This window comes from Protomyctophum parallelum (genome assembly GCF_964188405.1).
Source record: "Protomyctophum parallelum genome assembly, chromosome: 10".
Taxonomy (NCBI): domain Eukaryota; kingdom Metazoa; phylum Chordata; class Actinopteri; order Myctophiformes; family Myctophidae; genus Protomyctophum; species Protomyctophum parallelum.
The window spans coordinates 33003324-33029781 of NC_139704.1; the positions used below are offsets into that span (position 1 = coordinate 33003324).

The 26458-nt window shown below is 41.5% G+C and overlaps 1 long non-coding RNA gene across 1 annotated transcript; it reads right to left on the reverse strand.

Annotated features, from left to right (window-relative positions):
- Positions 1 to 339: 339 nt before the first annotated feature.
- Positions 340 to 3740, reverse strand: LOC310865602. Its single transcript, XR_014569838.1, has 3 exons — positions 3614 to 3740; positions 3340 to 3520; positions 340 to 397 (listed from the first exon to the last, which is right to left on the reverse strand). It is a non-coding gene; the product is annotated as an uncharacterized lncRNA (long non-coding RNA).
- Positions 3741 to 26458: the final 22718 nt, after the last annotated feature.

Here is a 26458-nt window from a genome sequence, read left to right on the forward strand (position 1 = left end):
TTTGACAACAGAGCTTATCTGCTTGTCAAATTTAAAAATATTATCGAAAATATCAGCAAGATTCTTTTGCGCCTGTGTTGATATTGGAAGTGAGGGGGCCGAGGTTGTTGACAGGAGGGGTGGAGCCACTGGAGCGTTGTCCAAAGATGATGATTTCCCTTTTATTGTCATTGAGATATAAGAGGTTTTCATCCATCCAGGTTTTAATATCGTCTATGCAGTTCATTAGGGGCTCAAATGTGTTATGGTTGGTGGATGTAAGCGTGTATAGGATGTGTTGTTACAGTATGTTCAATGGTTTTCACCTGTTTGTTTTCAACCACAGTGTGGTTGGAGCCGTTCAAGTTCATCTTATTCAGTTCGTTGGAGGTGGTGAAGATGAGGAAGGGCTCCACATCTAGAGAAAATTACATTTATTTAGCGTAAAATGCAATGCTTAATTTGTTTGTTTGGGAGAGACAGAACATAATGAACACAGAATCATTTATAAAACTACATACAGTAGAGATGAGAAAGCAATGTAAATATTAGAGTTAGGTCACATTCTCACCTAATACTTCGGTAGACTCAGATCCGTATGGGCGGGGAAATGGAATTCTTGCATATTTAATTGGCTGGGGTTTGCCTTCACACTATCATTTGCAGCAATTGGAAACGCAGCAGGGGGGACCTTTATCAATGTGTTCCGTTCATAAACTATAGCCTACACAGTGAAATCTATGGTGATAAAATTACACTCATAATGTGCATGTGTCGTGCCGTCTGGGACCCCCCCCCCCCCCCTCTCTCTCTCTCTCTACGCACGCAGCCGCCACACACTGTTCTTTTGGGCATGCAGCACAGCGCTGCATGAGCGCACTGATATAACTCCCCAGTCCCACACAGTGACAGCACTCCATGTTTACGGCACGCACAGACAGACAGAATATTATGTAGGCTATAATACACTGCAGTGATTTTATGTGTTTTCTTAAGCAATTGATTAATGTACACGTCCTCATTTCGATCAGGGCTTCAGTCTCCTTATTCGACCACGTCTATCCACAGTAACGGGACATCTTTGCGCTGCGTAAAATATGCCTTCTCCGTCTCCAACTGTGTTCAGCTCCTCACCCGCCACATTATGTTTGCTTCATTTCCTTTATTTACTGCGGATTGCATTCACACCTGCACCGAATCGTAGTCAAGTGCGATTCGAAGCGAAGCGAAACCCACGTTTTTGGGCGGAGTAAAATGCGGTTATTTGCTGCGCATTAGGATTCGAATGAGCCTTCACACCTGCCAAACGAAGCGCACTTTCTGACAATGCGCAGCAGGATTCGTTTTAATCGCAGCAAAGCTCTCTGGTATGAATGCGACCTTAGTTACCAAGAATGATAATTCACAACCGTAGATTGTACTGTATTAGACCAATAACACACAATATTAGTACAGAAAGAAACAGATACCTGTTCCTGCCATGTGACATCAGACAAACAAACAATAGGCCAATACAACAATAGAAAATGCAAATAAAACCAAACTCTGTATCTATGTATGTTAACCCAATTAGGACTGAGACCAGATTCTTTAAAATCATGACAGTTTTCAGTGGTTTTCAAATTACTTCATGTCAAGGACCCCAACAATTATATGTTATTGACCCGCCGAACCGCATCTGAAAATATGTTGTTCCAGGGACCCCCCCCCCCCCCCCCCCCGAAGCAAAGATATGACTTAAAAATGTTCGCTCTCAAATAATATATATTCAAAGATGTGCGCCAGATTTTCATGATTTTTCAAAAATAGCAGATCTACAATGTCTTAGCGCGGCACTCGGTGCCGCGCTATGAGCTTATAGATCTGCTATTTTTCAATAGAAGTTCAAAATTATGCTTAAAACACCAAAAGGGGTTCTCGTTAAAATAGACAAAAATAACAGTTACAAAGAGATTAACAAAAAGAGACAACAAAAAGATTCATAAATGAATTAAAATAACCAACTCAGAGAGACGTCAGACTCAGGCCTCCTAAGGTACTGCGTATAGCAGCAAACCCATTTCCCCTTTGAGTTCATGCAGCATCATCAGTAGTATAGCAGCTGGTTCTCAAGTGCACAGCATTACGTGCTACCTAACTGCTTTCAGGAAGCACTACTTAAGTTGGTTCTCAAGAGCACAGCATTACGAGTCTTCTTATCTGGCTTCGGGAAAACACCTCCTGGATGAATGAACTTAGAAGCAAAACAATTTCCTGAAAGCCTTCTTAGCTTCAGTCTACTGTCGTACGCAGCAGTTTGTAAGAGGGATCTGGGACGATCTGGGACGCTACCCTTCGTAGCGAAGGGTGTTACCCACTGATACTGATGCCGACAGGTTATTGTTCTGACAGAGACAGCAGCGCAACATGAAACCAATGCTTATACAAAGTACTATCACGGATGATCCAATCATCTTATAAAAATGTTAATCACATGCCAAGTTAATTCAAGTCAGATGATGCTGAGCTAAACATGTTTGTTTCATTTAAAAGTTTCATCAGTATTTATATTTAAACAAGATGAAGAAAGTCCTCACTCCCCACACAGCTGTTGTGCTCGACAGACAGACAGACAGACAGACAGACAGACAGACAGACAGACAGACAGACAGACAGTAAACTATTTCACAGTGTTGGCCGCTCGGCGTGGTGCGGCCTCTCTATCTCTGTCTCTGTCTCTCTCTCTCTCTGACAGACAGACACGCAGTTAAACCCATGAAGACCTGAGGCCGATTCTACAAATGTCTTCTAAACCCAAACAGTTTTCTGAAAAATGTCGGTGGTTCTCAAAAGTATTCATGTCAAGGACCCCCAAAATTATCTGTAACTGGCCCCCATCTCAAAGTATTTTGTTACAGGGACCCCCAGAAGCACAGATTTGAGTTAAAAATGTTCGCTTTAAAAAAAGATATATATATTCAAAGATTTGTCATACTTTTTTTCAAACATAGCAGAGCTATACGAGCCGGATTTACCTTGCAGAGGGCACCCGGGCTGGAGCAAATTTGAGGGGCCCCCTTGGGGCGCGCAACGCAGCCCCGCGACCCGCGAAAATAATTTGTGCTATTTATAATAAAAACAAAATAATAATATATATATATATATAATATATATATATATATATATATATATTCTTTTTAATATTTAAAATATTAGTCGGGGGCCCCGGGCTGCAACCCACCCTAGCCCGACGGTAAGTCCGCCTCTGGCTATACGATCTCATAGCTCGGCACATAGTGCCGCGCTATGAGCTTGTATCTGCTATTCTTGGAATAGACAACCAATGTGCTTTCAGTGCTTTGAGCTCCCACTGTTTCCTACCAGATGTGGACCTGCAGATGGTGGGGTCTTCAGGGCTGAGCTGGTAACCCTCCACACAGAGACAGTGGAAGCTGCCCTGTGTGTTGTTGCAGTGCTGGGTGCAGGAATAGCTGCTACACTCGTCTACGTCCACACACGTCTTCCCATCGTCCTTCAGACGGAAGCCGCTGGGACATGTGCACTGTAAGGAGACAGGAACAGAGCGTGATGCTGACCAGGTGTTTCATCAGTGTCTTGGTGGAATCTGTGTCAAATGGCGCTGTTGATTCCATACCTTGAACCCTATCTTGACGTCTTTACAGCTGAGCTGGGAGGAGCAGCCACTCAGCTCGCTGTTCAGACACTCGTTAACAGAGCAGCTGCTGAGCTCATCAGAGCCGTCGCCACAGTCGTCCTTGCCGTCACACAGCAATGTTTCCTGGACACAGTTCCCGTTGTGACAGACATAGGCTGGGTGATGATCACATTTCTTCACTGTTGGAGTGGAAGAGCAATGGAAGCAGAGGAGGTTTAGATGAATGTGATTCTGATCGTGTAAAAGTTTACGACACAAAGTCTTCATTGCTGGAATGTATTTGGAGATGTTAGAGGTGCACTCATAGCTGTGTGTGTGTGTGTGTGTGTGTGTGTGTGTGTGTGTGTGTGTGTGTGTGTGTGTGTGTGTGTGTGTGTGTGTGTGCGTGTGCGTGTGCGTGTGCGTGCGTGCGTCTTACCTGGGTTATTACAGTGAGCCTCATCTGAGTTGTCGCCACAGTCATTGTATCCGTCACACTCATAACTCTTGCGGATGCATCGTTTATTTTGACACATGAACTGGTCGCTGTCACACGGGTTTGCTGAGACACAGGAAGTAGTTGTTTAGGTCAATCCATTATCATAGAATAAGAGCAAAAAGCCAGTTCTATAGTTATGTCTATGGATGATGTTTGACGTTCTCTTATTAATGTATCTGTTTATTCATTTAATGTGTGACTGATATCTTCAATATCCTACCTTGTAATATAGAATAGTGTATTCTCTATTGTTTGCATAAGACCTTGATGGAAACAATCCATGCAGTCCACTTTTTGTGTTTGACTGTACTCGTGCTGTTTGCATTTCTGTCTAATATTATATTCAATCATTCAATCAATCAATCAATCAATCAATCAATCAATCAATCAATATTGATATATCTCTCCACAACGTATAATATGTATGGGGAATGACCCCACCTCACATGAGACGTGGGTATTTATTTAAGACACACCAGTAGTTCTGACATGCACAGTTACAGTATATATAGGTACAGTATATACTGTAAGAGACAGGAGTTTGACAGCCATCTATTCCACTACACTGAGCAGCAAGAGAGCGTGTGTGTGTGTGTGCGTGTATACGTGCGTGTGCGTTTCTTACTTGCAGCTGGGTCTTTGCAGCGAGTATTCTTGGGAGCTTCATCTGAGCGGTCGTGACAGTCGAGCTCTCCGTCACACTCCCACGCTCTCTGGATGAGACAGCGGCCGTTGGCACAGCGGAACTGGTTGGAGTCACATGGTGGATACTCTGGAAGGAACAGGAAGTATAGAGCTTGACATTGTGAATATGTTTGAAACGTTTTAACAGGATCTCGCATTAGGCACAACATATTTTCCTATCCGTCTGAGACCAAATGAATTCACATCCATATTCATTCAGTATGAGAAGCGTCCACTCACCACACTCCTTGGGCTCATCTGAGCCGTCACCACAGTCGTCGTCATGGTCGCACACAAAGCTCTTGGGGACACATATTTTGTTTTGACACAGGAACTCTTCGCTGTCACACGCGCTGTTGAACACTGAGGCACAGGAAGCAGTTGTTGGGATATCATTACACAATAAGAGGAAAAAGCAACAGTTCTATCGACAGTTATGTGTGAAGTTCATTTATGAATGTCTGTGTTTATTATCGTCAATACCACACCTGGGATATATCGTTAACCTCTTATTTCCATATTTCCCTGCTTGTTCCTATATATCCGATCTACAAGCACACAACGCAATAAAGTAAGACAGTGAAAATAGCAGATCTACAAGCCCACAACGTGAGCTTGTGGATCTACCATTTTCCTATCTATTAGGGCTTGTAAGTTTTGGTCTCTGTAACGCATCGCAACATCGCATCGCATGTAGATCGGCTATTTTAGCTATTTAAAAATAAATCAAAATAAACATATATAAGTGAAAGTTTTATGAACATCTAACCAACCAACCAACCAACCAACCAACCTCTGCTTGCGCAAGTAATAATGTGTTCTTTGTTTACCTGTTGTGTTGTGTGATTCAGTCTGGAGAGCTGAGGAGACAAATATCAGAATAAATCAGTTCCACTGTAACAGAGAACATGGATCGTCTCTACTAATACATTCTGCTTGGGTCTAGTTGTGGTTTATCTGTTGCACCAAATGCACTGGAGAAAAGTAGTTCATTTGGCAGCCATGCATTATGCAAGCGTAATGAAGTTGACCTACTTTTAAACCTATTTCAGGTAAGATTTCACTATTTGAATATTTTATTAAGCATTGCAATTGATTTTTGTTTTCTGTGTTTCCTTAAATTTGTGTGTAATGGACACATTGTTATGGGTCCCTTTATGTTTTGTTTCCTACATTTTGTTTTTAATTATTACTATTTCAGGACATTAAAAAAGCAAAAATGCCCAAAAAGCAAAAAGTTTCATGAATGTTTAAGTAATGTCATGAATAAATCAAAGAAAGAATATCAAATAAATTCCATAAATTAGAAAACAAGTGTTTAGGTAGTAGTGAAAATAGCCAATCTACAAGCTCACAATGCGGCGCGAAGCCACATGTTGTGAGCTTGTAGATCGGCTATTTTAACTAGGCTATAGTTTGGGTGTCGGGGAGGGGAGACATCATATTTTTATTTTTGGGTCACAGGCTAAAAAGGTTTGGGAAACACTGGTTTAGAAGAAAACCTCTTTATTGCATACGGACGGTAACTATTAATTAATTTCAGTAAGTGGACCCCGGCCATTTTAACCCATTTAGACCTGAGCTCGATTCGTCAAAATATCTTCTAAATCATGAAAGTTTTCTGAAAAGTGTTTCTATGTCAGTGGTGCAACCTTTTTCATGTCAAGGACCCCCAGAATTATCTGTATTTGGCTGTGGAGCAGACACCCATCTGAAAATATGTTGTTCCAGGGAAAGCAAAGATTTGAGTTAAAGAACATTGGCTCTGAAAGAATATATTCAGCGAGCTTGTAGATCTGCTATTTTTCAACAGCTTTTCAACGCATTTAGACCTGAGGACGATTCTACAAATGCCTTCTCAATCCTGACATTTTTCTGAAAGACCCATGTTTCTGTCAGTCGTTCTCAAACATTTTCATGTCAAGGACCCCCAAAAATATATGTAACTGGCCGCCGACCCCCATCTGAAAATATGTTGTGCAGGGACACCCCCCCCCCAGAAGCAAAGATTTGAGTTAAAAAACGTTCGTTCTGAAAGAATATATATATTCAAAAATGTGCGCCACATTTTCACGATTAAAAGAAAATAGCAGATCTACAAGCTCGTAGCGCGGCACTCGGTGCCGTGCTATGAGCTTGTAGATCTGCTATTTTTCAACAGCTAAAGAATAACATAATGCTTAATTCACCAAAAGGGGTTCCCGTCCAGAATGGGTTGCATGACACATACAGTATACCCAGGTAGAGCCTTGAGAAGCAGAGCTTCTCAACCTTGACTGTTCCACAACCAGAGGAGCTTCTCTACAGATGATAGCTTTAATGGAGTCTAATCACCACAACTCTGCATAACAACAGTGTTCTACAGAATCACAATAGCGATTCTGAGATTTTTCCCAGTCGACTTGTCAGACATTAAAGTCGAAGTTGAGTCGATGCAACGTTTTATGACGGGGGGCCTCTCCAATATGGCACAGTGTATATGTATCTATATGGAAAAGCGCTGATTATCAAAACATAAAAATGTAATAGTAAATTCTAAACAGTGCAGGCACACACACGCAAGTGTGCCTGCACTGTCAGACCAGAAAAGAGAACACAGTCAACAGGAGAGGGCCTGAGGGGGCATAATTGGCACACAGTGCAGCGCAGCGCAGCCGAGAACACAATACAAAATATAACATTAACACTAGTGGCAGTACAGCAGCCTGACCTTCAGAACACAATAGAAGACATAGGTCTATATTAACATTTGTAGCAGCCAGCAGCACAACACCAGAATACAATCTGCTGACCTTCCAAGTTCCACGTTCACGACGTGAACATGTATTCCTTCTCCTCCTCCTATACAACTCGATAACGTTCTCATGTTACTTCTTTTCTGAGCCATGCAAATAATTTAAATAAACAACAACCCACTCTGACCGGAGACGGAGAGACTCATGCGTCCCGTGCGTAAAGCTAAACCAGAAACAAACAGGACAGTCACTGCATCAGCAAGGAGGTGGGGGGGATCTAGTCTGCAGGGATAAAGTTTGCGCGCTTCTATCTGTTACTTCTCTGCCACAGTGCAGTTCAACATCAGCCATTCAGCCAGTCAATATGGACTTTAAGCAACGACTGTTTTCAGGACGGACACAGCATTAAGAGAGGTGATGGAGCAATCGGTGTAAATGTATGACAGCTATGATTTCAATAAACATGGTTATGACATGGCGTTGTAGACACTACGTGTAAGTGTAGGTTCTCCCGTAGTAAAAAGGACTGCGACGGAGAGCAGGTTTAATATGATGAATTCCTGCTCTGTTCTTTAGCTACATAGAAGTGTCTATTGTATGTCTCTAAATGTTTTGATGAATTGAACAATGTGGACCCTGTTGTAAACAAGTGTAATGCTTAATTGGGTCGTCCACTCACAGTTGACAGTCTTTGTATTGAGTTTGTGCTTAAAATGTACTGTAAATTCTACAAACTGTTAATAAATATTTCAATCAATCAAATCGAGCACTGATCCATTTCCGGTTGCCGTAGCCGACTGCCGTATCCGTCGGTGCTTAAAGTCGCTAATAGTGGGACACCGCTGAGAGCCACACACAGATCCAGATGCAGTATAGGTTCTTAATTAAGGGCGCATTCTGAATGCAATGCAAACTAATAGGCGAGTGCGCTCCAGTACGCTATGCAAAGGGAAGGAATGACTTCTGTCCGTCACAATAACCAATCATACAGTTTTAATTATTTACACACGCACACAGAGCAAAAAATATGATATGGGGAAAACAATTGAAAATATATATATTTTTTCATTCTAATTCTAATTTGAATCGACTTGTGTTAATGAAATCGATGCAACAATGCATCGATTTTTAAATGAATGAGACGTTTTATTTGTATTTTACATGCTCGTGCATGCGTGCACAATTCAATTCAATTCAATTGGCTTCATTGGCATGAGAGAAAAGTGAACACTGCAGGATGTTTCAAGGGATATTTCACTTTCAAACATAGGTCTACCCCAGACAGTATTTAACCTGTTAATGATTAATTCAATATTTTGATATTTGATGTGCATTTCATCCTTATTACTTCAAACAAGATAAAAACAACAATTAATTGTCCCTCTAATTCTAGTTCATGAGGGGCTGTGTTTTTTCAATTATAACTTTTTATTTATTTATAGAAAGAAAATGCATGGCCCCTGACGTATTACAGTATTCAGTCACCTGAACCAAGGACGGATGTTTTAGATGAATCCATCATGGTATTCAAATTTGAGTTTGAAATTACAATTTATTGTTTGTAATTGAGGGGGCGTGTCTGATCAAATCAAATTATGAATCGAGCATCTCACATGTTTGAAATGCCCCTTTAATGAGTCATGCTAATGACTGCTAATGATTTGTGGCCATATTATTGTAAAGTGTTACCAAATAATGTATCTATCGTCACTGTCGGGAATAGCAATTGACAACATATAAAGTCACAATATCAATTTTGATGATGTGTGCATTATTTAAAATAGTTTTTTTAATTAACATTTTGGAGTTGGTTTCTCCCCAACAGCAGATATATCATAATAAATGTCCTATAGATCTAATATCTAGACGTCATGAACATGCTTCCTGCATACCCCAGGGACATGCAGAGAGCTTGTAGATCAGCTTTTTTTGGGACGCAACCCAGCACTCTTTAGCTAGTGGATTTCAAAACAAATAGTTTCAAGTTCAGTTCAGGAGACTTCGTAAAAGAAAAGCAATTCTCCTGAATGCGCTGCCTTCCAGCATGTTGGAAAGGAAAGGAGTTGCATTTGCATTTCTTTCACCACAGAAAGGGCAGTTATTTTACAGACGGGCAAAAGGGCAGGGGCTGAAGCCCCCTTTGATGTCTATGTGTGCACGTCCCATGCCAGACCCACCTGTGGTGTCCACCTGGCTGCTGAGTCCTGCCTCTTCAGTGGCTAAGGCTGGGTTAGTAGTCACAGCATCCTCCTTGGCCCTTCCACCTTAGGATATTGTCAATAGTATTGTCACTTTTCACACATCTAACATGATCTCGCACCGGCATTTTTCTCTTATCCTTTCTGATGCGTTTCTCACATGTTTTCTTTGTTTCCCTCAAATGATTAAAAGTAGAGGTCATTCTGACAGGCAGGAAAACTTGACAGAAAAAGACTACCGGTATATTATAGCACTGATGAAGGTCTTAGGACCAAAATGTTAGCTATACTTTTAATGTACTTTTATGTTAAAATAAAAAATAAAAAATAAAAAAATGTTTTCTTAAGTCGGTCTGTTAGAGTTTTCCTTCATTTTTTATATAGTGAGCGAGTCTTTTTCTGTCAAGTTTTCCTCTATGTTTTTGAGACCACTGCTCCTGTAGTCAAGTTGGGAAAAAAGGACGAAGACAAAAGGCGTAACAGCTGTCTCAGTGCTTCAGCATTCTGACAGACAGACAGACAGGCAGCAGTTTATGCTTTGTCGTACAACGGTCAACGGCGTGACGCGGCGGACATGGCAGATCTGGAGGAACTGATAATGCATTTTGAGCTTGTAGATCAGCTATGTTTGCTATATTTTAATTGAAATCCTGATTTATTCATTTATTTTTGCTATTTCTGAATTGGAATCCTGAAAAGTATAACCTTTTAATTTAAAAAAGACAATAGCATTTTAATTGTAGTAATTAGCTGAAATCAATAATATAGGAGTATTCTGCTATTAACCTGCGGGTCGCATTAAGTGAAGGTGGGGGCCGCATGTGGCCCCCGGGCCGCCATTTACCATGTATGGTTTAGTTAGTAGGACTCCTAATATGACATGTTGTCGACTACAACCTATCTCAAACCCTCACCCTAACCCTAACCTCCCACGGGGCAGCACACCTAAACCTAACCTTAACCCATGTCTAACCAATAACTAGTCTAAAGTCTAAACTAAGTATGCACCCCGACTGACTTTCAGTAATTGGGTCTTATGATCAAAATAAGAACATTATAATGTGTGTAAAAAGAAAAAAATAAGCTTTTGCCACGTCTGCTTTAATATAATATTGTAGCACAATTTGTGGAACAAAAGCATTCCACTGCTCCTACAAGTACAAGTTACTGGCAAATAAAAACTTGATTATTGATTCTCAACAAATTCACAACAAAATTCAAACTAATTCACAACAAAACACAACAAATCCATTACCTCAAATTCACAATCCAGTCAGGTGAAAAGTAAAATGGTATTGCCTACCTTTTTCCTATATATCAATGCATTGCTGTATTGAAATTGAGATTAGTTTTGTTCTAATTTCACAGCTTGTGCTTGCATTGATGATTGCTTACTTTTAAATGGCTGTACAAAAGTATAAATGTACAACAAGTAAAACATGAGGTCAAAGTGGTTATACTGGTTGTGATGCCATGTTAATAAATGTTACTGTGGAACCCCTGGAAGCCCCTTCAAGGACCACCACTTTGTGTGTGTGTGTGTGTGTGTGTGTGTGTGTGTGTGTGTGTGTGTGTGTGTGTGTGTGTGTGTGTGTGTGTGTGTGTGTGTGTGTGTGCGTGCGTGCGTGTGTGCGTGCCTGCCTTCCTGCCTGCCTGCCTGCCTGCCTGCCTGCCTGCCTGCCTGCCTGCCTGCCTGCCTGCCTCCCTGGTTCTATAGAAGTGTGAGGATGCATCTGATCAGCTCACATAAACACTGTATGCATTGGTGTCCCAAGATCTATGTGCCGCATTCCTGGCTCTTACTAATTGTAGTTTTGGTGTCATTCAGGATTTTTGGTTTGGAAAAACACGGATCTATCTAGTCTGTGAAATTATTTCAGAGACCCACGCCGTGTGAAGTGAGGGGCGCTCTCATCATCGTGCATCATCATGATGATTTAAAGGTGATGACTTTAGTAATCAATAACACATTAAAACAATCAACAAGTTAAAACAGAGTCCTACCTGAGGTCCAGAAAAAGGTGAACAGCACCAATATTTGGTAAATACCCATACTGTATCTGTTTCTAGCTGTCAAAACAGATACATGGACGTTCAATCATATACTTTAGTCTTTAAATGGGCATTCAGTCAACAAGAAGCAGTGTGGTCTGGTCTCTTTGGGGTCGGCACTTCGTGTTTTATCATGTTCTCTTCATCAGTCATGTGGTTTCTCTGTGACGTCACGCTATGCTCTTACTGACATTCTGACAGGAAATGCTTATCAACGCCCCATTACTAACCCTAAACCTAATCCTGATTCCTAACCCATTACTAACCCTGTTCCTAAACCTAATCCTGATTCCTAACCCATTACTAACCCTGTCCCTAAACCTAATCCTAACCCATTACTAACCCTGTCCCTAAACCTAATCCTGATTCCTAACCCATTACTAACCCTGTCCCTAAACCTAATCCTAACCCATTACTAACCCTGTTCCTAACGCTAACCCTTATTACCCACTTCCTGGTGTACCTTTTGGGGGTCTTGTCATTATAGGCATGCATGACATTTATTATATTATTGTCAAAAATAGCTCATGTACAAGCTCACATGTTACAATGTGATCAATCAGCAATTTTCAGCAACTTTTTTTGAGCACTGCTAATGTGTGGCTTTGTGTGTATGTCTGTACTATACTCTCTCCCTCCCTGTTTCCTGTCTGCATGTCTCCACTACAAACAATCGAAAGAAAGGCATGAAAGCCCAAAAAATATCTTTAAAAAAATAATGTCTAAAGTGTAGATATCTGTTTTTGAAATGAGGCCTCTGGTAGCCACACAGGACTATACTAGTGAAATGAGGCCTCTGGTAGCCACACAGGACTATACTAGTGAAATGAGGCCTCTGGTAGCCACACAGGACTATACTAGTGAAATGAGGCCTCTGGTAGCCACACAGGACTATACTAGTGAAATGAGGCCTCTGGTAGCCACACAGGACTATAATAGTGAAATGAGGCCTCTGGTAGCCACACAGGACTATAATAGTGAAATGAGGCCTCTGGTAGCTAGCCACACAGGACTATAATAGTGAAATGAGGCCTCTGGTAGCTAGCCACACAGGACTATAATAGTGAAATGAGGCCTCTGGTAGCTAGCCACACAGGACTATAATAGTGAAATGAGGCCTCTGGTAGCCACACAGGACTATAATAGTGAAATGAGGCCTCTGGTAGCCACACAGGACTATAATAGTGAAATGAGGCCTCTGGTAGCCACACAGGACTATAATAGTGAAATGAGGCCTCTGGTAGCCACACAGGACTATACTAGTGAAATGAGGCCTCTGGTAGCCACACAGGACTATAATAGTGAAAAGAGGCCTCTGGTAGCCACACAGGACTATAATAGTGAAATGAGGCCTCTGGTAGCCACACAGGACTATAATAGTGAAATGAGGCCTCTGGTAGCCACACAGGACTATAATAGTCTATTTTACGTCATGATGATGCACGATGATGAGAGCGCCCCTCACTTCACACGGCGTGGGTCTCTGAAATAATTTCACAGACTAGATAGATCCGTGTTTTTCCAAATCCTGAATGACACCAAAACTACAATTAGTAAGAGCCAGGAATGCGGCACATAGATCTGGGGACACCAATGCATACAGTGTTTATGTGAGCTGATCAGATGCATCCTCACACTTCTATAGAACCAGGGAGGCAGGCAGGCAGGCAGGCAGGCAGGCAGGCAGGCAGGCAGGCAGGCAGGCAGGCAGGCAGGCAGGCAGGCAGGCAGGCAGGCAGGCAGGAAGGCAGGCACGCACACACACACGCACGCACGCACGCACACACACACACACACACACACACACACACACAGTGGTGGTCCTTGAAGGGGCTTCCAGGGGGTCCACAGTAACATTTATTAACATGGCATCACAACCAGTATAACCACTTTGACCTCATGTTTTACTTGTTGTACATTTATACTTTTGTACAGCCATTTAAAAGTAAGCAATCATCAATGCAAGCACAAGCTGTGAAATTAGAACAAAACTAATCTCAATTTCAATACAGCAATGCATTGATATATAGGAAAAAGGTAGGCAATACCATTTTACTTTTCACCTGACTGGATTGTGAATTTGAGGTAATTCAGGTTGATAGTTTTTTTGTGAGCCCAGTGGAGGTGGAGGGAGGCTGGCCTGGTGGTGGTACAGTGTGAGTGTGGCTGCTTCCGCTGACAGCACGGCACAGAGACACACACCTGATTGGACAGATGATAAAAAAAAGCATTAGACACGCATTATACATTTCTGAAAATGTTAAACTATTCTCAACTTTTAATAGAACTCTGATAAGAAAAAAGTGAAGATCCATGCAGGGGTGATCAGGTGTAATCAATTTGCTAATTTGGGCCCTGCCTAGAGCCTGCATAGGCGGTGGCCCTGTCCAGAGCCTGGGCAGAGCTAGCCTTTAGTGGTGGTTCTGGAAGCTAGCCTTTAGTGGTGGTTCTGGAAAACTGTGGGTCAGACCGACTCAAGGCCGGGCACTGCACTCCCCGTGGTGGAGTGGAGGAACGCGTGTGTCTAATTTGAAGCAATTATGGATAGATGGTCCACTTTTGACACATTGTTTGTTGCTCCTTATTAAACGACGTTTCGGTCGTCAGACCTTCATCAGGACGGAGTAAAGAGCAACATTTTTGCCGTTTCCGAAAGTGTGCTTTTCTGCTTTTCAAAGATTCCCTAAATGCACTTTTGTCCTACGCAGTAGCCTACACACCTGCAGTCAACAACCTTATGAGGTGTGCATTGGCCTTTATCTGTAGGATCTTATTTTTATTTTTAGACCAACACACTCATTCTAGATCAGAATATAACATCTTCACTTACAGGAAAACACAGCAGATCTATGAGAAATGACGTCTCTAACCACATCCTGCAGTTGACAAGTTTCCATTTTTCCAAAACTACTTTTTAGTTATTTACTAATACTAACATTACTGTCAATCTCCAATGAACATAGCCTCGGGTTTGTCATTATAGGCAAGACATTTGTTATTCTATCTTTAGTACAGACTCAGGGTCCATATATCACAAACACAATGGCGATACAGTCTAGTGGGTAGATTTTGAAGGTGCGTTTTACCAATGGAAATACATAAATTGGCCTCGCTCTGCGCACATTCGTATTATGAAAGGCATATCGGCCCGTGTTGAACGCACTGACCCGTGTTGAACGCACACACATTATGGCTTACCGCGGTCCTGAATATTTTAGCATTGTGGGAGTGTCCATATGTTAATTATTTTCGCTTTGCGCAATTTGCTATTAAGCCCCTTGACCTAAAGACACTCAGCGCATAACGATTAGACGTGGGTCTGACCACCTCATAAACGCAAAAAGCACTGTTTGATTTGACACTTGAGCGGCTCTGGGAAGCTGGTAGAGTGTTGCCATGTCTGTTTATTATAAGCAGCTTATTTTTCTGTAAAGTTGCTTTCTGTGTAGTTGTTTTTCTTGTTTCTAAAGTGGTTATTTGGGCTTTTCTCCTAATGTTGTTTAAACCAGTGATCCTCACACAGCACATTCCGATGTCAATGATCCCCAGATGAATGCATTTGCCCAACTAAGGACAGCTAATCCAAAAATTAAATAAAAAGATTACTTTTGAAAATAGCAGATCTATACCAGCTCACAATGCATCACATTCATTCATTAAAACTATGAACTCTGACTGCAGGGGGATATATAATGATCATTATAACAATGTGCAAGAACATATTTAAAAAGAAGGAAGAACTTTATATTTGTGGACAATCAAAATATGTTTTTTTATTTTAATGTGGTGTCATTCAAATTAATCTGGATATGGCAGACTCACTATTTAGAAAATAAAAACATGGCACTTCATTTAAAATAGGTTACAGACCCCTGTTATATGCGCTTATTTTTATAGACCTATTTACTTGTTTCTATGAGACATGGCAGTTTTGCGTCTTTTTAAAAAAAATGTTGAGATTAGAAACGGCCATAATTCTTTCATTTCTCAACCTTAAAAATAAATAAAAACATCTCCATAATCCGTGGGAAATGTGCTTTCATATGCTGTATCACACCCGATTCAAGTCTTCTTCAATAAAATGCTACGAGCGAACTCAGCGAAGACCATACCATCGGGGCCACAGCATTACGCAGCACGCATTCAACTCATTCCTTCGTCGTGACTTGAATGAAATAAAATATAATAAACGTTATTTTACTGGTGTTTTTCAATAGAAACAAATAAAGAGCGTGTGTAGGCTACTGTGTGCAAGTGCAACAGTGCATATACATGCATGCACTAGGCTATATTTCTTCCGTGTCGGGATGGTGATTGAGCTCTTCAAGTTCACAGCCCGTTTGGTCTTTCATAAAAAAACGTTGATATTAGCCTATAAACACTCATGGTTCTCTCATTTCTCAACCGTTTTATTAAATGTAAAAATCTCCATATTCCTTAGGAATCTTGCTTTCATTCGCTGTATGGTACATGGTTCTATCGTTATCGAATTAATTAATGAATTGCCAATTTGCCAATATGCTGCTATCTACTCGCAATTCCATTCCGATCTGAAAGATGGGTCTGTTCTTTTGAGGCATAAAGGTGACAGCATGCAGTGCAATAGGAATAATTAACCCAAATGTGACAAAGGCATGTCATGTCTTCTATGGTGCCAGCCTGAAGAAATGTCATACCACGATCCCCAAAGTGCGCATTCCGTATGTGACATCAGCTGACTGGTAAAGAGAATAGTACGGACATGTTGATTGGGTACGTCTCAAACACGCCTTAAACACACCCATGACTAATTCAAGGCCGTTTTGCGCACTCCGCGGGGTGTCAAAAGCGCTTCTTAACATGCCCAAAATTGCAATATGACATACTACACGCCCCCAGATCATAATACTGTAATTAGATTAGTAATATAGAAGTAAGTAAAATAGAAGTCCTAAATCGACCCCTAGTAGTCTACCCTCTCTCTTCTGTATAAGCCCTCTACTCAGTGTCTATCCCCCTGTCCACTTCCCTCAGTGTCAGACAGACAGCCTGGCCGCTCCCACTAATTTTACGAGTCAATTAAATGGTCACATCACCCCTGAGCCGATTACGGCCGAACGGTATGGTCTGTCAAATCTCTGCCAGTGTTCAAGTAATCGGATAGCGCCAGAGATGTTGTGTACCAATTTGTGTGATATTTGGACCAAATCTGTTGGAGGTGGAGCAAAAAGTGTGTTTTGAAGAAAATGCTAATTTGGTGCAATTTCATTCTAGACGGAAATGGGCGTGTGTGGCACGTGGGGAGATCCGTCATGATCCAAGGAATCCATGGAAAGGGAAATTTTGATTTTATGACTTACGGTTCAAGAGTTATAGGGGAAAACGTGAAGTGGGCTGTTATAGCGCCACCATGAGGCTGAGTGATATAATTCCTTTTCAATTATTTTTCATAATTAGAAAACTGAGGTTATCACCTACAACATCCCACATCCACCTCTCACAACAACAGGAGGCACTGTGCTGAAGGAAGTCAAGGACTTCAAGTACCTGGGCTCATGGGTCAACTCAACCGAGCAAGATCTGAAAGTGAGGAAGGCACTTGCATGGAGGGCCCTGAATGGCATGACCAGTGTATGGAACTCCAATCCCCCCCGACAAATCAAACTCAGCTTGTGGACTCAGTGGAGTCTGTTCTCCTATACGGCAGTGAATGCTGGACCCTGAAGCCAACCCTGCAGAAGTCCCTTGACGGAATGCTGCGTGCAGTACTTAACATCAGCAAGACTGTACATGTCACTAACAAGACTCTGTATGAGGGATTACCAAGGGTGAGCCAGAAAATAGCAGCCAGGAGAATGAGACTAGCAGGACACTGCCAAAGGCATCAAGAACTGCCAGCCAGCAAACTGGTGCTCTGGGAACCAACACACGGGCATCGATCACGAGGACGCCCCACGCTAACATACGTGGATGTACTCAAGAGCGATGCAGGAGTGCAAAGTACCAACGAACTGGCCAGATGTATGGAGATGACTGGAAACGACGATGGAGGGCTTGTCTGAGGACGACCTAGCCCAAACATTTAGATTCTCGTAGGTTTTTTTCGATTCTGACGAATCTCTCTACGAGAGTCTAAAAGATAACCCCGCCCCTAACGTCAAAGAAGGAACGTTTGTGCCTCAAAATCACTCTTCCCTTGTACAAATGCAAAATCTAAGCTGCTTTAAATGTTGCCCCACTTGTTTGTGAGGTGTTTGCAATCAGATTAAACACCGCACATGCTTATTTTTCAATAAAAAAGGTATTTTAATCCACTCTGTTTCTGAATCCTACATTGTAAATGCGGTAAACGGCGCAACAGAATATTGCCCGCGCCCCTAGCGGCCAGGGTTCTCTTGCGCATTTACAATGGGGAGAAAAGCAAGATGGCCGCCAGATTCCGAGACAGAGTTGATTAAAATACCTTTTTTATTGAAAAATAAGCATGTGCTGTGTTTAATCTGATTGCGAACACCTCACAAACAAGTGGGGCAACATTTAAAGCAGCTTAGATTTTGCATTTGTACAAGGTAAGAGTGATTTTGAGGCACAAACGTTCCTTCTTCGACGTTAGGGGCGGGGTTATCTTTTAGACTCTCGTAGAGAGATTCGCCAGAATCGAAAAAAAACCCTCTACGAGAATCTAAATGTTTGGGCTAAGGACGGCCTAGAGAGAGATTATATGAACCTCCCTCCTAAGTCTTGTAAATATGGCGCTTACCGTCTCCAAGGGAAAGAATACTTAAATTGGAGCCTTAATTACTCTTCGATCTTCCCATTATACGTCTATGGAGAACTAATTAATTCATATCAATTAAACTATACAACGGATCTCTTAGCGATGCAATGCAAGCACACCATTCCCGATGCAGCCGGTCGATTTGATATGTGGCTCGAGTGCGTGCGGCAAAAACTGTGGGAGGAGTAGCGAATCAAAGTATTCCAAAGTAGGGGAACAATAGTATGGTCGCCATAGGCGACCACGCTAACTACAAAAAGTACCATCACACTGAGACAGCGAGAGTGAGCGTGCATGCAGTGCAGGGCTCTATACTGCTCTCTTCTCTCCGTTCTCACATGAAAAGTCTGACCACTGGCAAAGTTCTCTTGAACCCTGTTGGGACCTGTTGGGTAAGTAGTGTGTTATGGTGCTCAGCTGTGCCACGCATAAAATGCCAATTTGGCCTCAGCACAAACATATCATGCGCAGCAGGGCAACCACATGGTCAGCAGCGTCCCTGAATGAGTGCATTTGGACTGGGGCTTGAGGGCTTCTGACACTTTGAATGTGCCAGCCAGGGACTTTAGTGTTGTTTTTCATGGGGATTTGTTGTATGTCTATGTGCAACATTGTGGTTGTGTAGCATAATCTCTGCGGTCGGGAAGAAACAACCTAACTCCAAAATGGTCATTTTTCAGGAAATTAAGAAAACCTTATATTTTGAAAACAAAGCAATACTGCCTCATCGATGTTTTTGGCTGCCAGAAATATGTTTCTGTCATTATTTTTGTTTTATTTCACATTATATTGGGAAAGGTAATTTGGAATTACGTCACGTCCGGTGCCATGTCCTTATTTGGTGTTGAACCAGCGATGGCTCACAACATTGTTTGTCAAGCCTCCATGTAGACGGAGGGACATGAACTGTTTGAGAGAAGCGTGTCATTAACCAAGGTTTGTTTGTTTGTTTCTGAACCAATGTTTTACGTTCTTTGTCAACATTTAAGGTGTATGTTTGATTTGTATATGAGTTTAATTGATGCGATTTGTTTTTGTTACAGTTTGACGTTTGTTGTTGTTCATATGGGTTTCCTGTCATTCCATTCCCTTCATTCCCCTTATGCAGCCAGTGAGGTAAATCCATGTGTTCATCATGTATGCATTATGTTGTCATGTTCGTTATGTTTATGTGCTTAAGTTTGTTCATGTACTGATCGTTGTTTATTCATTGTGTGTTCATCAGTTTTGAGAGTGAGAGCTCAATAAAATCATCAGTAAACAGAAACGACTGACTCGTTCATGGAGGGAGTGTCAATGTTGGTTGTGTGACTTTATATATTCTAAATGATGTGCATGAGAGAGGGAGAGGTGGTGGAGTTAGCTGTTTTCGCAGACAGTTTGAGTGTGAAGCACAGTCTTTACTGATCCGAGACATGGAGTGAGACCAAATGAACTGTGCTGAACATACATACACACACACACACACACACACACACACACACACACACACACACGCAAGCTCACTGCATGTGGAACACAACACACCACACCGATACTAATACTAAAAGTATACGGTCAGAAATGTGCTCTGTTGCTGTCTCATCACAAACCTGTTTAGATTTCTTTTTTTACTTTAAACCTGAAGAAAAAAACCCTAAAAAAAAACGCACAGGGAGTGCTGATCGACAGTTACCGCCTCTGTGGTGTGTGTGTGTGTGTGTGTGTGTGTGTGTGTGTGTGTGTGTGTGTGTGTGTGTGTGTGCGTGTGCGTGTGTGTGCTCTCTACCAGTCTAATGGAAGGCGTGAAGCACTTATCTTGTCTTATGATCTTCACAGCTCGAGCAGCGTGTGGACTCTTCATGCTCATCTGGATTTGGCTGGTTTGGCTGCACGGTTAGTGCAGGTAGTGACACTTTACTATATGGAGACTGTATGTAAAAGCTACTGTATGGGATGATGATACATTTATTGATGATATGTTGCTCCAGGAACCCCCCAGAAGCAAAGATTTGAGTTAAAAACGTTTGTAAGAATATACTATATACATTCTAAGATTTGCGCCACAATTTCACGATAAAAAAAGCAGATCTACAAGCTCGTAGCATGGCAGTCGGTGCCACGCTATGAGCTTGTAGATCTGCTATTTTTCAATAGCTAAAGTATTACATAATGCTTAAAATACCAAAAGGGTTTCCCGTCCAGAATGTTCTTTTTTTTTTAAATAAAGCATTTGATAGAGTTCAGCATAATTTCCTTTACAAAACAATGGAGAGATATGCGGTTTTGGGCCTATGCTCATTAAATGGATTCAGCTGCTGTATAGTAGTAATGCCAAGAGCTGTGTAAAGTGAAATGGAGTTCTGACTGACACTTTTCCATTGGAAATGTCAGTGAGACAAGGGTGCCCCCTGTCGGGCATCTTGTATAGTGTTTCCACAGTGTTATACTCCAGGACCTGGCTAAGATATGCACTTCATTTTTCCATAAGTTAATGGCAGGGTGGAAACTAGCCACAATTTGCCAATTACCGCCCATAGCCTACATCCAAACAGACAAAGTCCTATCTAATTGTAATAAATTATGTCAAACCAACCAACATTGCAGCTGTACGAAAAGCTTTAATTATCCTCTTTCTATCTGCAAAGTTTTGTTTCATAAAAGTCCAGGGTAGACATGTTATGAGCTACTTTATGTCAATAAATTCCTTGCCGTATTGGAGTATTGGAGTTTGGAAGCGCTCTTTGTGTACCACCTGTTTTGATTTTGCACACAATGCAGGAGGCAGCAGGATGTTGCGTTACTGAAAGGGAGCGCTTCCAAACTCCAACACTTGGAAAAAAAATCACTTGACATAAAGTAGCTCATAACATGAGCTACTCTATGGTGGTATTTGAGTGGTGCAACCACTCCAAGGAACAGAAATGTCTGTATGTGTTGTTCACCTATGTGACGTTAATGAGCACCAGTATGTACCAGTAGGGGTGCTGTAGTACTGCACTGTAGCCTGCTAATGAGAGAGAGGGAGAGGGGGGGGGGGGGGGGGGGAGAGGGGGGGGGGGGGAAGGAAAGGAATTATGTTTACCCAGGGTAACTGGACTAAGCTCAATAACTTGTTTACAGCAAGGCCCTGCTCATAGAACATTTCTTGGTAGGGGTTCAATGCCTTGTCCAAGAGCACTTCAGCGGTGGTAATTTTAACGTGCCGGTCCGGGGATACGAACTAGCGACCTTCCGATATCAAGACCGCTCCGCAAACCGTTCGGCTGCACCGCTGCCCTGGGGAGGGGAAAGAAACACGGGTGTGATTTTTATGAAACAAACACTTTGCAGATAGAAAGAGCATCATTCAAGCTTTTCGTACTGCAGCTGCAATTTTAGTGAGTTTGACATAATTTAATACAATGATGACCGACCGACATATGGTCTATTCAAAAATTCTATGTGTATTCTGAACATTTTGAGCATCTCAGGAAATCTGTCGCACAAACAGTTTAGAAGATATAAATAAATAAATAAAGTACATACATATCATAGCCAGGTCCTGGAGTATTAGCAGCCCTGGTAAAATATGTGGAAATTCCAGGTACTATTTGCAGCAGCCGGCCCAGAATACTGTATCTTTGGGGGTGCTTACGATTGCGTGGAAAAAAAACAATGGGCTCTAGAGACAGTCGTTCACACATACCTTGTGCCTTCTCAAGACTGCAGCAAGCACTGTCTGGCTTCTTTTCTGTAAAAACAGCAACACTCTTCCATGGGCTATAGCCTATAGACCGTAAGTAAGGCTATGAAGCAATATAGCACTAACGGGCAACGGATAAGGGGACTGGTGATTGGTTACATTTTGTTTAATTATTAAACGCCCAAACCACACCTATGCATAATATAACGGGTAACGGAGGTGTTTAAGGGATTTAGACAGGTAACCAAAATACCAACTTTAGTGGACACCCTTTCCCCACTCCTAAATCCCCAAATAGTGGCTTTAGAAAGATGAGACAAAAATGGAGCCTTAACAGTCCATCTGGTGGGACCTAAAGGCCTGATTACCAGGACTGGCCCTTCATCACTAGTTGCCACTATTGTCACCCCACCAATAACCTTTAATAGGGTAGCTCTGTTTTTTTCTGTTCATAGCTCAGCTATGAGTGAACCGATCTGTTTTCATGCAACAGAGTTTTCATTGCAAGTTTGTGGCCATCCGAATCCTGATAAATTGTACATTTTTCAATTGCTTTCCTCCAATTTGTAAATCCAGTCCTAACAAAGGCATTCTCTATGCTCTTAGCCTGGGTTGGTGTGGCCCTCTTAAAGTACTTTGAGAAGTGAAAACACAGAACACCATCAATTCCTGGAATGAAATGAAGCCAGCTGTATACTTTTCATACCAGCTTCGTTGAATACTCTATTCTTCTTGGCACAAACTTGCTTTTTAACATACTTTGGATCTGGTTGGTTTGGCTTGGAAAAGGTTCGACTGTTCTCAAGTTCGACCTCCTCTCCTGTGTCTTCTTCCGTCTCCCCTTCACGAGGTCTCTTTCGCTAACAACGTTATTTTGGCAAAAAATGAAGACATGAACTAAGAATACTCTTCAACGTCCAACGGGTGTTAACTCATACCTGCTGTTGTCAGTTTGAGCAGCTCCACCCACATTTCTTCTGTTACGGGCACGTATTTGGCAGAAAATACACCAAATGTCTTTACCACCGCAGCCTGGTGCTTGCATGGTGCCCCCGTTAGCCACACTGGACAGGTGCAAAACTCAGACTCCATGTCTACAGAGTAGCTCAGTCCTGAAGTGCTGCTCTTCACCTCAAAACTTCTGGCATCAATCTGAAAGATATAAAAAATAACATAACATAACATAACATAACAGTATTTATATATACATACACATACACACCTGGCGAATGTCATCACAGGGCTCTGGCTAGTGAAATAGATGCCCTTATATGGAAAACCCCATGCAGCTGTCAAAACATAAGTGCATTAACTGCATGTGGCAGTAATATTGTTCATTCACATGCATTTTCATTCAACAAGTTATTTATTATTTTACTCAGTTGATGTTATTAGCCCACAGTTATGTATGGTACGTATTTACATGGTGGCTTTATTTTTGTGTACATATTTTATTGACATTAAAGCAACAAAAACAAAACACACACAAACGCTGGGGATATCTTTGAAGATAACTATGGGATTTATGAATGAAAATTTGATAAAATAACAATTTAATTAACTATTAGCGTATTAATGTATGATATTATGGCATAATACAATGAATAAACTATATGTCTAATCATAGCTTATATTATGAACAAGTGAAGAAACAAATGCTATTAGCCAAAATAAATATTTATGCCATTATCATTTGGTGTTATTTTGAGTGCCTAGAAATCTGATGCCTTATCCAGACTGATTCAGGAGCACCTTTTTACTGCATTAAACCTTCTTTGACTTAGTTGTTTCTTTGCCTCTGCCTGGTTTTTCAATTGGTTAATGACACAAATCAGAATTTAAAATGTGGGGATAAAAAATGAACATTTTAGCCAAATTCCAAGTATTATTAGCTACTACAACACCCAAACTGACACACAGAACAAGGCCTTCCCTATACTCTAAGGGCCTTCCCCATCATTGAAAAATGACTACCAGTTAGACCTCCCAGCAACCACTAGGTGGTAGCACACCATACAAATCAAACGTTTCACTCCTTCACCTTTGAGATCAGTAAACTTTTCAATATTAAGCATCAGTAATGGTAGAGGTAAGCTACTAAAGCTAGTGTAGAGCATTTATTCATTGTGCTGAAGGTCATGCTACAACTCTTGTGCCGTTACCTCTTGATACAAAGAAATGATTATGGAAACACAACTACAATAAGCAGAGATAATTACTTAAAGGAACTGAATCGAAAGTCTTGTCAAAACATGCACAAAATACAGCCTGTTAGTTTGACCTGCAGAATGACATTGTGATGGTATATATATATTCATCAAAAGAAAGAAACAGGACAATTAAAGCCTTTAGTGCAAATATTTTATGAATCCAAGCGGTTTGACAATTTACTGTAGGACTGTATAAGATTCCAATTTAGCAATCATGGATTGTCAATTTTTAACAATGAAAACACAGAAGAACTTTCTGAGGATGCGAAGGCTGTCTTCCATTCCAGTAAAGCTGGTGTCTCTTGACACTTCCGTCATTGAGGATCCATTGTTGGACACAGATGCGACATCCCACTAGAGCACTGCAGGCAGGGTCCACATTTAGATATATTTATATCTACAGTTGTAATTTTGTGTCCTACAACTGTATGTTGCTAGTTTTTTAGTCTTCAATTAATCTTTACAAGTTTACTCTTGAAGGTCTCTTTTAGCTTCATCTCCGCTATAACTAGATTGAGATTGCAGTATCAATTAGTGACTACGTGCAACCTGGGCACTAAGGCCCGGAAACAGAGCCAGACTACACAATGGGAATTTCACCCAGAGAATATAATACACAATACAGATTTCAAGCCCACTGGGCAGAGATAAGAAGGGGAGCAGAGACGTGCAGTTCCAGTTTAAACTAAGTAATATATATATTGTTTTATTGAATGATTTGAATCAAGGCAGAATTAAATGACTTTAAAAGACTTTAATTCATCGTCAGAAAGCATCAGGTTAGAAAATGTAATTTATTTATCAATTTCAACACGTAGGAAGAGTCAACCCACAGAGCCTAGTCCTTCCACGCGCCAGAATAGTACCTCCAAGTCCCGGCAGAGTAGTTCGGAAGGAACGGATTGTGTGGCCCTGGTTTTCCCCTAATGGGACTGATCGAGGGTAGCTAATGGGACGTAAGTCGGGGCTTGATCACCACCGGCTGGGTCACCTGAGTGAGGGGTATGATGTTGGGAGACCCGAAACCCTGATGACCTTGGGATACATCACTGAAGAATCAAGATACGTTCCAGTTGCATCCATGCGATGTATTTTTTATTTTACAAAAAGTCTCTGCTGCACTCTATACTGACAGGACCCCCCCCTCTCTCTCTCTAAAAGAAAATCATAGATTTTTCATATTGTAGGTAGAGCAGCTATGGTATCCTTATGACTTGAACTTAACAATGAGCTTTTGGCTGAACTGCAGTTGTTTAACAGAAAAGGAACAATCTCAGTAAACCATCGGCATGTGTAGTTATAGGAGTGATTTCATTTTAAATGAATGGAGTTGTTGCTGGATGGAATGGATTATGTTACACCTTGTCAGTGTTTTTGGTGAAGGGGTCTGCATAAGTTTGACATTTGATATGAACATGAAGGAAGCTTTATAAATGGTTATATGACTGCTGTCACTAAGCATCAGTCAGTCAGTCAGTCAGTCAGTGATGTCACTTTCAGCAGACATTGTTTGGGATGTCTTTGTTATGACACCTTGTCACTACAGTACACAGCCTGCCATAAACACAACAACGCATGCCTTCTTATCAAACTTGAATAAGCTTGTTCTGTTACCAGAGTGCACACTGCACTCGGACTACCAGAGAGGAGCACTGGAATCCAGCTTGTAAATTGACTCAGATATGGACAGGTGACTCTGATTCTGACACGTCTTTAGGAGGACTGCACATTAGTCCGACTACGTGGTCGGTGCAAGACTCAGCCTGTGGCTTCCGTGTGTGGTTATGGTTAGGGTTTGGGATAGGGTTAGTAATGGGTCGGAACAATGACACGTTACCGTATTTAATGGGACTCTAGGGACTGCTAGAGTCTGGTTAATAACTGCCAAATCGTTCCAAAATGACATATTGATTGGTTTGACGATTTGGTACTTTTTATGACTTTGTTCAACACAATGTATAGTGGAGGCACATTCTGGCAACATTTTTCCAGCTTTGCTAAATATTTTAGCAGTAATATTCAATTTTGAGGGATAAATAATTGACA